The sequence below is a fragment of the Neofelis nebulosa genome, chromosome 1, assembly GCF_028018385.1.
Source record: "Neofelis nebulosa isolate mNeoNeb1 chromosome 1, mNeoNeb1.pri, whole genome shotgun sequence".
NCBI lineage: Eukaryota > Metazoa > Chordata > Mammalia > Carnivora > Felidae > Neofelis > Neofelis nebulosa.
This window is the reverse complement of record NC_080782.1, coordinates 161,915,067-161,926,596: the sequence shown is the minus strand read 5'-3', so window position 1 is coordinate 161,926,596 and position 11,530 is coordinate 161,915,067. Positions and strand designations below refer to the sequence as shown.

At 56.5% G+C, this 11,530-nt stretch overlaps 1 protein-coding gene across 2 annotated transcripts in view; it reads left to right on the top strand.

Annotated features, from left to right (window-relative positions):
- Positions 1 to 844: 844 nt before the first annotated feature.
- MCF2L (MCF.2 cell line derived transforming sequence like) overlaps positions 845 to 11,530 on the top strand; it is a 127,457-nt gene continuing 116,771 nt past the window's right edge. For both annotated transcript variants that reach the window (XM_058742008.1, XM_058741961.1), the window contains exon 1: positions 845 to 1,012. The gene's annotated coding sequence lies outside the window, so the exon portion shown is untranslated. The remainder of the gene's footprint in view (positions 1,013 to 11,530) is intronic.

Sequence of the window (11,530 nt, the reverse complement as noted above, 5' to 3'; positions counted from 1 at the left end):
TGCGCCCTGCGGCAGCCGCCTCCGGGGCGTGGCTTCAGTCAGAGACAGAAGCAGAGGTGATGTTCGTGGAGCCACAAGTAAGGGTTGTTAAGTTATGTCATTTACATCTGTACCCTTGAAGATGGGGCCCTGCGGGTGTGAAGTCGACAGAGGGAAATAAGAACGAACCGGAAACAGGCTCAAAGACCAGGCACAGAAAAGCACGGTCGGTAGTGACCTGCTGAGGTGACCCTTGCGCCCCATGCATGATTCCGGTGCTGTCTGTTTGAGATGCAGCTACCAGCTGTCTCTTTAAATTCAACCCTGCTTCCAAAAACTTGACTGAAGTTTCTTTGCCAAATTTTCACTGGAGGGATAATACCTTGATGTTTGTTCTGGAACTCAAGAGGACATTCTTTGCTCAGAGGATTTAACGTGTTTTTAAGTAATCTGAATAAGCAACCAGCAAGGGTTCTGAAGTTTGCCAGTTCGGTGAATGAGACTGTGACCTTGAAACCGGGGACCCAGGGATTTTTATATCCTTGAAACAAGAGCCTAAATGTCAAGGGGGAAAGATCTAGGCCTTTGTTTTTCTTAAGCAGCAGAAGTAAATGATATTTTTGTTTATGCAACCTTTACTCCACTTAAGTACTGGGACAGCAGGCTGGTAGCTAACTGAGCGTTGACACAATGGAAGGCAGTTGGAGAACGAGTGTCCTCATGGACGCACTCTGGCCGTTTCTGAATAAGCGCCGCGGAAGGCTGCGTCTGGTTATTTGGGCTTTATTCGCAGACACAACGCCAATGTTTTTGGGCAGGGTGACCTCATTTTTGTGTTAAAATCTGTTTCCGCACTGCAGACTTATGTTTGACTGCTGGAGATGTGTCCCATGCCAGAGGGCTGCACGTGACCATTGCTCCTCCCTGAGACGATCCGATGAGGCTGAGGAGGAAGAAGGTGACCATCAGATCGATGTCCCTGACGTCATCGGGCTTGTTCAAGACCAACCCGGGGGGTCAGACACACCCACAGGTGGGGATCGCGCCTTATTTCTGTCCGGAAGCTCGCGCTGGTGATCGGACTCGCACGTCCTCCTCGTAGCTACTGTGGTCCTGGGAGCAGGTTGATTTCTTTTGGATCACTGTCGCCTGCTGTCGCCTATTGTCACCTGCCCACGGCTGGCAGGCAGTCTCCCAGGATGGTCCTCACCGGGCCACCTGGCGGTTCTTCAGATGAGCGGTTTAAGACGAGGTTGGCTCCGGTGAGAGGGGAATAGTTCATTCGGGTCTGCAGTGAAACACCTGCGCCAGAAGGAGACCGTCACCAGGCTTTGCTTCAGTTCTCAAAAACACGTGATCCGTGGTTTGAATCGATGGGTCGAGCTCCTGCCGGTCAGCAATCCGCAGCCGGTGCCCGGAGGACAGATGAGCAGGACCAAGGGGTTAGACCCCACTGTCCTCAGCGCCCAGCCTGACCCCCGTCCAGGCCCGGGCCCTCCCTCGCTCCCCTGGCCAGGGTCTTAACGGGAGGGAGAGGCTGTCTCCACTCTGAGTTTCACCCACACAGAGTCATTGCCGATCCTCCCTGTCCCGCTCCGAAGTAGTTTTCACTGGATGGGGTGAGCCCTGCACCCACCACCAAGGGACAACATGACACGGATGGCAAGTGTCCATCTGGGGCTGGACTGGAGCCAGGCAGGCCTCTAGGAATGCGGAGAACACTCCTCCTTGCTCTGCATCTGGAGCTTTCTCGGCCTTGCCCTAGCTGGGCTCCGCCACAAATGGCCCTCTGGGCGGAGGCATCCCCGGCCTCCCCCTGGAGCTGTGTCGCGGGCGTCCCTAGGCGAGCAGCTTGTGAGCATTTCCCTTCAGACGGGGTGGGGGTGGAGGGTCTCATAAACACCCCAGACCTGGTGGGCCTGAACCGTGGCCCCAGTGACAGATACTTGCGTGTGTGAACACCGTCGGCCATTTGAACCTGGCTGGTGGGTAGTTGCATCCTCGGGTGGTGGCCTTGCCAGCATCTCTGTTTAGTAGGTTTCGAAACTTGATTTTTGTCACTTGCCTTGTTGGTGACTGTTGGCGAGTGAGAGGCCGCAGCCAGAACCCCCAGGGCGGTCTCCCCGAGATGGCGTGGCCCCGGGCTCTGGGAACTTGGGATGGTGCTGGCTATCAGCAGGTGTGTCCACCCCTGGAAGGGCACTTGGGGTGGAGGTGGCTCCCGCCTGGAGCAAGAGCACAGTTACGGGCGCAGACACCATGGAGCACTGACTTTCGCGGCTAGAAGGTTATCTAGCTCTCCGTGCTCAGTGGGGCTGCAGTGAGCCTCCGTGACGGCTCAGACTCCTGTGGTGGTTGTGCCCCCAGCTCTGGGGACCCTGCTGGGAGAGACTAAGGGCGGGGAGGAAGCGGGGCGTATGGGTGACAGGCTGACCGCTTCCTAATGTAACCACATGTCCGGGGCTGAGGCTCCAGAGTGGACTTGGAGGCTGGACCATGGCTGTCGCGCACTGGCCCGGACTGTTCACGGCCGCACTGAGCAAGCAGTGTGTCAGGCAGGGAAACACATGGCTGTGAAGGGTTCGTGAGTTTGTGTGTTGGTTTGAATGCCCTTGTCTGAAGTGCAGGAGCACGCACTTGTCACTGCCAGTGGTTCCGTGTCGCCGCCGCGGTGCCGCGTCAGGGAGACGGGTCCACTGGCAGGGGCGAGCTGTCCCGGTTTGGGAATGTTGTTGCCACGGCGTTTACTTTTCAAAAAGTTCTGTCTCTCCTGATCGGTTAGTAGCGTCTTTAATGATACCACACCTGAATAGGTACCGGGCAGAGACAACTAAGTGCGGTCGCCGACGTGGGCGTGAAGCGGACAGTTATCGCCTGCAACATGAGGTTGAATTGTGGCGTCGCTGATGTGTCGCAAAACCCTTCGGATATCGATGCTTTCACACGGCTCACCTGATGCCTTAGTGCATTTAGGACGCGGGCTTGTGCAGGTGGCGCGGGTGGTCCGTGGGGGCCGGGGGCCCAGCTGCGGGAAAATGTACTGGGAAGGAAGGAAGCTCCAGGATTTCTGGTGTGGCCACTGGGCCTCAGCTCCGCAGAGAGCAGAATGGCCACTAGTGACCGCGGGTGGCATTGTGCGTGGTCTCACAGGCGCTGTCCTGTGGTTTGTCTCCCGGAGCTCACGCCACGTTCCCGCAGAGGCCCCCTCCCCACGCACACTGCCCACCCCCAGCAGCTGCTCTCCTGCTGTCCGTTAGCACAGGACTGATTTCGTTGTGTTTCCGCAGACAGTTGGTGGCTTTCCTGTTTCCCTCTGTGCTTGATGTAGTGTGTTGTATGATTACAGTGATCCAGGGGCCAAAGTGCTCTGGAGGAAGTGTGTCTGTGGGCCGTAACCAGCGCAGACGAGGGCCGTCGGGGAGGAGGTCTTTCTCCCTGTTGCCTTGCCCGTGTCCGGACTAAAGTCCTGCCCATCTGTCCGTCCTGCCCACCTGTCCAGACCCACAAAAGTTCCACCTGTTCCGCAAAGCGCTGCTCTGTGACATGGCCGCTCAGTGTCGGGGGTGTGGGGCCTCCCCAACCGAGCACAACTGTGTTGTCCCCGGCAGGGCAGGTTCCCTGCCTCCGAGACACGGCAGTGTGAGGACAGGGAGTATTTCCTTCCCCATGTCCCGTGCCACTGTTTTCATCTTCAGTGTGCGAGGCCTGGCGGTATTTGGGAATTACTGCACCTGCCTGCAGGGTGGGTGGTCCGCGGACGGGCCAGGTCAAGCGGCCAGTAGTGCTGGGCTGCGTGGAGTCCGCGAGAATGTGTCCTGAAGTGCCTGACCCACGTGGACAAGAGGCCCGGAAGAAGTGGCTGCAGGATGTTGTGTGTATGCGCAGCAGGCAGCCCGCGGGGGGCCGGGGGGGGGGGGGGGGATGGACAGAGCCCCTTGGGGCGGGCAGAGAAGGCCCTGAGCAGCCGTCCCGGGATAGGTGGGAAGGAGCCTTCGGTCTGTGTCCTCGCGGATGAAATTGGAGAAGCTGGCCGGCGCCACCCCTGGAGGCTGTACTGAAAACAAATTGAGGTGTGGATAAAAGTCTTCACATGGTTTGGTTTCAATCAGCAGGTTCCACCTGCAGGGGTTTAACCTAAGGAATCAATCAAAAACTGTCACCAAGGTTCATGAACAAAGCTGTTCCCGACAGTCATTATTTATGCTAGTGAGTGTTTGGGGAAAAGCGAGGTCACGTGTTAAGAGTTTGGTGATGCTGTCTGGTCGCTCAGACGACACAGTCACCATGTCTTGTGCCCTAAGTGAAGCCCGGCTACAAAACATCGCACCACAAGGACGACTTTGTAAACAGAGCACGTGCACTTTTGATCAGAGATTTGCAGTTGTGTTTTTTATCACCCATTGGTAATCTGTTTTCCTCTGTCTTTCTGTGTCAAGAGGCTGTGTTATCTCTGTGAGAAGAGGGTTTCCTGAGGCAGGACCTGAGGTTGGACGCATGCAGGTGTCAGGACCCAGCCCTGTCCTGCGCTGACCCGTGTTCCTGGACGTGTCCCCCACACAGGCTGCTTCTGCAGGAACCATTCCGCCCGGTCTCCCTGGGTCTGTGCCCCTTCTGCCAGGCCAAGCTCACCCTACGGTTTGGAAGGGAAATGTCTCCTGGGAGAACGTTCCTAGCACTTTGCCGGTGGCCCTCGGAGAAAGGCCCGAGTGTGCACAAAGCCACGGGAAGTGGGGACAGGGGTCCTGGCGTGGCCAGACTGACGTCCCCTGGAGATGAGGGTCAGGCCTAGTGGCTCTGCCCGGTGTCGGCCCTCGAGGCCACGGCCCTCCCACACCCCAGCCTGCCCCGACACCCTCGCACCACGCTGTGGCACCTCAGAGTGGCACTGATGTGTCTTTGTCCCGGATTTTTCTTCGAAACCGTAGCTCCTGAGAACCTGAACCACCTCCTGGAGGGCACTTTCATTAAAGACGAGTCGCAGTGGCCCTTCCTAGAGGTGTGTGACGTCTGCTCGTCCGTCCTGGGGATGGAGGCGGCCGCCGTGAGCATTGCTTGGATTCACTGATTCTTCAGACTTCCCGTGTCCTGGTCTGCTCGCTCCCTTCGCCCTTGTTAGCTGGCACCCCCTGCACATGCTCGGTCCTTTCCCTCCTGTTTACCGGTTTGTAGGATGGTACATTTGTTGCTGGCATCTCCCCGAGGGAAGTGGGGAGGGCGTAAAAATACCACTTGAAACCCTTAAAAAGTAAAATTGAACCAAGTATGGTTAAAAGACCTCGTCGGCTTTGCTCGCTGGCTGCGTGCCCGGGCAGCGGCCCGTCCACGGAGGAAAGGGGCTCCAGGTGTAGAAGGCGAGGACCTCGCTTACGAGCAGGAGGACGAGGAACTTTACTCTGGAAGAAAAGCGGGGGGCTCTTGCAGGGTCATCACTTAGGGGTCCGGCTGACAGGCCACCGACTGGCTGGTGCTGCTCAGGACACTCTGTGGCTGGGGAGTCAGAGCTGTGATTAAGTCTGTTTGGTGACGGGCCAGCGCCTGCTCCGTTTGGGGCCTGTGTTGTGTTTTTAACAGAACTAAGAAACTTTGATATTCTATGTACGTTCAGCTGTTCGTATTGATCAAATTGTCCCTTTTGGGGCCTTGGGAGCCCCCCCGGGTCCGCCGGGCCTGCTGCCACATCCTGGGCGTGTCCTTGCAGAGAGGAGCAGTGACGAGCGCCTGGCACGGGGCTGCCCACCGCCACTCGGCCATGCCACTCCTTTGCACTTCAAGTGTGCCACACGCACATGCTCGTGCGCCCGAGTTCTTAGCCGCAGAAGCTAACGAGCTGTGTGGACAACGCACACATACTGCCTGCCGCGTGGCCTCAGGGGAGGAGGGTCTAGAAAGAGCAGGGCTGGCCTCTCAGCCACAGGAGGCAGTGCGGAGGGTGGGATCCCCGTGCACACATGTGCCACAGCACGTCCACGGCTGGCATGGACCAGAGCCTCTCCCCTCTCTTGGCTGGAACACACTGATTCCTTCTGATGCTCTCAGTTCAACTTCGGGACCACGTGGGGCCCAGATCTCTGTCTTCCTGACCCCGTGCCCCAGTCCCACTTTCTAGTGACAGCAGCAGCCGGTGTGAACGGCAGAAGCCACTCCATCCCGGACTCAGATCACGATGGCTGAGGGGAGAGGGGGGCTTGATTTTCGGCCGTGGGGCGGGGCCTGCCCCACGAGGGACGTACAGTCGAATCACCAGGTCCTGAAGTCCCTGGGAGTCATTTCCGTGGGGTGGTGCCAGTAAGCAGGTAAGTAAATCCCCTCTTTCATTTGTAGTGATTGCCGCTCACACTTCCACTCTGCTTTGTAACCGTGTAAGGTAACCGTGCATTTCCGAGCCCAGTGACCCACATCCAGAGCCGTCTAGGGTCTGTCCCTACCTGCTCCTCCTGTCCCATCTTTCCCCAGAATCGCCTTTCTCCTCTTTGGTTTTTGGCATATGCCTCAGTGTGTGTGTGTGTGTGTGTGTGTGTGTGTGTGTGTGTGTATGTGTGTGTGTGTAAGCACATGTGTACACGTACTCATATCTCCTCTTGTTTGTGTACACATACTTCCCTTCACTGTGCTTCCTTCTAACCTGGTACATTTTGGACAGGCTCCCCCGCAGGGTGGTGGCCATGCTGCCCGCCCCCCCGGGTCTGTCTCCTGGGCCATCCCGCCTCCTCTGACCTGCATTCCGGGTTACCAGATGCTTGGCCTCCAACACTGACGCTGTCCCCAGGGTCCTGGCCAGTGTGAGAAAATGAATCCTGATTTGTCCTTGAGGGAGAGGCGGCCATGGGTCCCACTGGCCACTCACTGCCTGTCAGGGCCCTTAAGGCTGTGGTCGTTGGGGTCCCTGCTTCCTGGGAGAGTGAAACATGTCTGCATGTGTCTGTGTGACTGTGTGTGTGTGTGTGTGTGTGTGTGTGTGTGTGTGTGTATGTCTGTGTGTGAGTGCATCTGTGAGTGTGTGTGTATACGAGTGTGTGTGAGTGTGTCTGGGGCGTGTGTGAATACGTCTGTGTGTGAGTGTGCATGTCTGTGTGTGTGTCTGTATGTGTCTGTGTGTGTGTGTCTGTGTGTGGGGTATGTGTAAGTGCATCTGTGTGTGAGTGTGTCTGTGTATGTGTGAGCATGTCTGTATATGTCTGTGTGTGTGTCTGGGGTGTGTCTGTGTGTGTCTGGGGTGTGTGTGTGTGAGTGCATCTGTGTGTGTGTGTGTCTGTGTCTGTGTGTCTGGGGTGTCTGTGTGTGTCTGTATGTGTCTGTGGTGAATGTGTGAGTGCATCTGTGTGTGTGTCTGGGGTGTGTGTGAGTGCATCTGTGTGTGTGAGTGTATCTGTATGTGTCTGTGTGTGTGTGTGTCTGGGTTTGTCTCCGTGGCTTTGATGACCTTACTTTCCTGCTGCTCACAGGCCTCCAGGACTCCCTGTTCAGTGCTCACACCAGGTGCAAGCTTTCCTGAAGCCCCCGCTTGTCTCGTCTTTTCTCTGAGGAACAGCCTGGGCCCTCTCCTTTTCCCACCCTCCTTGCTTTCCTTTTTTCTTTTTCTTTTTTGGGTTTGTAAATAATAGTATCCGTCTTCGTGGCTCAAAATCAAAATGAGGTAAAAGCTATGCCCTGAGAGTTCGCTCTCGGACCCCGGTGCACCTGCAAGGCCACACCCATGGGCGCTCTCCCCTGCGGGGCCCCGCACCTGCTGGTCTCAGCAAACACAGCTCCTGCCGGCCGGGACAAGACGCAGCGGGCCACACGTGCCGTTGTGCATGCTTTTCCCGCTCACCGTGTTCCGGAAGTTGCGCATCAATGAGGAGTGAGCCCTCAGTCTCTGTTGGCAGATGCTGGGGCTCGTCCCTCTTTGTCACGGTTGCAAACTCTGCTGCAGTTAGTGCCACTTTGTATGTGTGCTGGCGCATTCCAGATCCCCGGAGGCTGAGCAAGCAGCAGATGCTTCTGACGGCTTTGCTCGAATCGCGGCTGCCTGTGGGCTCCTCGTGCCCGGTGCTGTCACGACAGCGCTGTCTGCAGAGCCTCCGGGGAGGCTGTGGTCCCGTCTCAGCATCGGTCCCCGCTCAGCGTGTGGTGTGACCCGTACGTGGCTTACAAGAGATCTTTAACCCCCGTTGTTTGTTTCAGGGTTGTTTCCTCTTCCCTTTGCCCATTTTCTTATTGGGCTGCTAATCTTTTAATGGTTTCTAGGAGCTCTTTACAAGTGAGAGAGATTGGCCCTTGTGATTGGAATTGGAAGAACTTTTTTCTCAGGTTACCGTTGGCCTGACTTCCTTTTTTACCAGTTTTAAAATGTAGTCGGGGGGCTCCTGGGGGACTCAGTCGGTTCAGCGTCAGACTTCGGCTCAGGTCATGATCTCACAGTTCCTGGGTTTGAGCCCCGCTTCGGGCTCTGTGCTGACAGCTCGGAGCCTGGATCCTGCTTCGGATTCTGTGTCTCCCTCTCTCTCTGCCCCTCCCCTGCTCGTGCTCTGTCTCTCTCTCTTTCTCTAAAATTAATAGTAAACATTTAAAATAATAATAATAGGGGCACCTGGGTGGCTCAGTCAATTAAGCGTCCAACTTCAGCTCAGGTCACGATCTCATGGTCCGTGAGTTCGAGCCCCACGTCGGGCTCTGGGCTGATGGCTCAGAGCCTGGAGCCTGTTTCCAATTCTGTGTCTCCCTCTCTCTCTGCCCCTCCCCCGTTCATGCTCTGTCTCTCTCTGTCTCAAAAATTAAAAAAAAAATAAAAAATAAAATAATAATAATAAAAATAAAATGTAGTTGAGTTTCAGTATCTTACGGATTTTGGATGTTGAGTTACTGTTCAAAAGGCCTTGTTATTCTAAGGTTTTAAAGGAATTCACCCAATTTTTACCCCTGGTACTTTTACTCATGCTTAAACCTTTAACCCATTTGGGTTTATTTTGTTGCATGGTTTCAAGTATGGGTTCACCTTCGTTTTTCTGTGGTCCTTACGCCTTTTATTGGTTTTCTATCTTCACGGCATGTACTGGAGACACCACCATGAAAATACGTCAAATTTCATTCGTGTTTGAGTCAGTGTCTGAGATTTCTGTTCTGCATCATCAGTCTGTTTGTCTTTCAGTTTCTGGCACCACTCACTTTAATTACTGGGGCTCTGGGGCGTGTTTTAACATTTTATACGGTCCTGTCATTTCACTGCTGCGTTCAGGGTTTACCTGGCCATTCTTGGTAGCTTTATTTTTCCATATGAAATCCAAAATTCATTCTAATTACATAGTTACATAAACAAGTCAGCAAGTAATTATGGCTCTATTTCTTCTTTGAGTTTTTCATTCTTCTGATTTCTTCCTTGTCGAGTGGCATCGTCCAGCGTTTCTAGGACATTGTTATACAGCAGGCGTCCTGTCAGGAACACGTACTGCCCGGCATGCGTGTGGAGACGTGTGTCCGGGTTTCGTGGTAGATCCACTGTGGGGGCGGCAGTTGAACCCAGTCCGGGCGTGTGTGGCCGTGTGTATGTGAGGCTGCGGGCTCCCATGTGCTCGTGTCTGTGTCTTCAGTGTTAGCCGGAGAAGCTCTGTGCGTTCTGGGTACGGGTCCGTGGTCCCCTCTGCACCCCTTAGCTTCTAGCCCCAGGTCCCTAACCTCTGTGTGTGATGGGCAGGCGTCAGGTGGAATCGGGGAGTGGGTTGGAGCCCAGTGCCCTCACTAACCCAGCCTGCAGGGTAGGTCCCGGAAGGGCCTCAGGGCTAGGCCGCGAGAGCCTGAGTGCACCTTCTGGAAGTTTCCACAGCCTCTGAGGGACGCACTGGTGGGATGCCATGGGGGGTGAGGAACCGAGCGGAGCCCGCCTTCCAGAGCAGGGTCTAGGAGACCCTGGGGCCATGCCAGCCACTAAGGGCCAGGCTCTGGGAGCAGATCCCTCCGGAGGTGGGAGGCAGTGGCACAGAAAGCCCTCCTCCCTCCCCCGGACTCCACCTGGTGAGGAGCAGGGAGGGGGGAAGGAGAGGGCGGATGGAGTCACCCCAGAGTGCTGCTGACTATGCGGCCCACCTGGGCAGGTCTCGGGGGGCATGTTCCATCCACATCCACGGCCCGCGTCGGCCTTGGGTGTCGGGCAGTTTGGTCAGTGAGTGCCCCACACACTCATTCAAGACGTGGGGCTGCTTGGACACTTAAAGGTTAGAGCAGGAATATCACAACTGGATAGAGGAAGCTTCCTGCTTCATACTCTTTCTTCTGTGGAAACAGTGTCCCTTCTGAGTGATGGGGCATTAGCATATGGCCAGCGCGGCCTGGACCCCACGATCGGCCCCCCTCAGAAGGCTCTGGGGAGGCCTCGCCCACCTCAGTGCCTCCGTGTGCCCCCCACCCCCATCCCCGAGCACAGGTGTGAGACTCGGAGACCCGTCTGCTGTGCTGGCCCCAGGACACGTCAGTGCGGTCAGGCCCCCCCCACCCGCCCCCGCTGGATGGAGCCCCAGACCCCTACGTGGGACTGAACGGGCGTGGATCTGGCCCCTGAGGATGCAGCCATGGGTGAACTGCTCTGCACGGAGCCAGGGTCAGCGTTGAGGCGTCCTCTGGGGTACCTGGAGGTCACTTGATGAGAAGTGGCCCCAGGAAGGTGGATTGGATGCTGCTTAGCTCACACTCACAATCAGTTCCTGTTCAGGGTCTGGAGGGCGCCTGGTGCCCTGCCCGGCATGGGCTGTGGCAGTGCTGAGGCCCTGGGGGGAGGCCCTCGACCTGGGAGGGAGGCTGGGGAGGGGTGAGGGCCTGTGGCTGCAGGCTCATGACCATGAGGCTGAGCTGTGCACGGAAGCAGGACCTGGGGGTGCCTGCTGGGGTAGAGCAAGGCAGACGCCCAGCTGGCACTGACACCGACAGCGAAGCAAACAGCCAATGCAAGAGCCCCCTCCCCGGGCCCCGGCGTGCCTGCTTCCCCGGCAGCTGCTGGGCCTGCGGGTGAAGGGAGGGTGTGCGCCGGTGGGCTGCGCTTCCTATGCCTGGGCCAGCGTGCACCTGCACCCACGGGGCGTGACGGGTGACAGTGAGAACATCATCGGAGGTCAGAGACACCACAGCTGTTTCCTAAGCTGAGCGCCTCTGCACAAAAAGGTGGCGAGCGTCCGGAGCACAGCCCACACGTGGCCTGCGACCCCACAGAGGCCGAGGGCTTGCTCGGCGCTTACTGCCGTCACTTCCCTCCGAATGGCCCGTCCCTGGACACATTCCACTAACTCTTCAAATCAGCAGTCCTATGTCAGGCATGCCGATTATTTCAACTTTTTTTATTTAAACCTTAGTGAATAGTCTTCATTCAAATCTTTGCACGTTGGTCTGTTGGAGTTATGTTCGAGGCTCTGTTTCCTGTAGCAGCTACCATCCAAAGGACAGTGGTATTGTTGTTTGCAGATCGCCATCTGAGAGGCCAGATGAGGCCTCCTGAAAACGTGGGCTCCACAGCAGGTAGAGGTGAAGGGTGAAGGGACGCTGGTGACAGCCAATATTTGGGAAGCACCTGCTATGTGCCAGGAGCTGC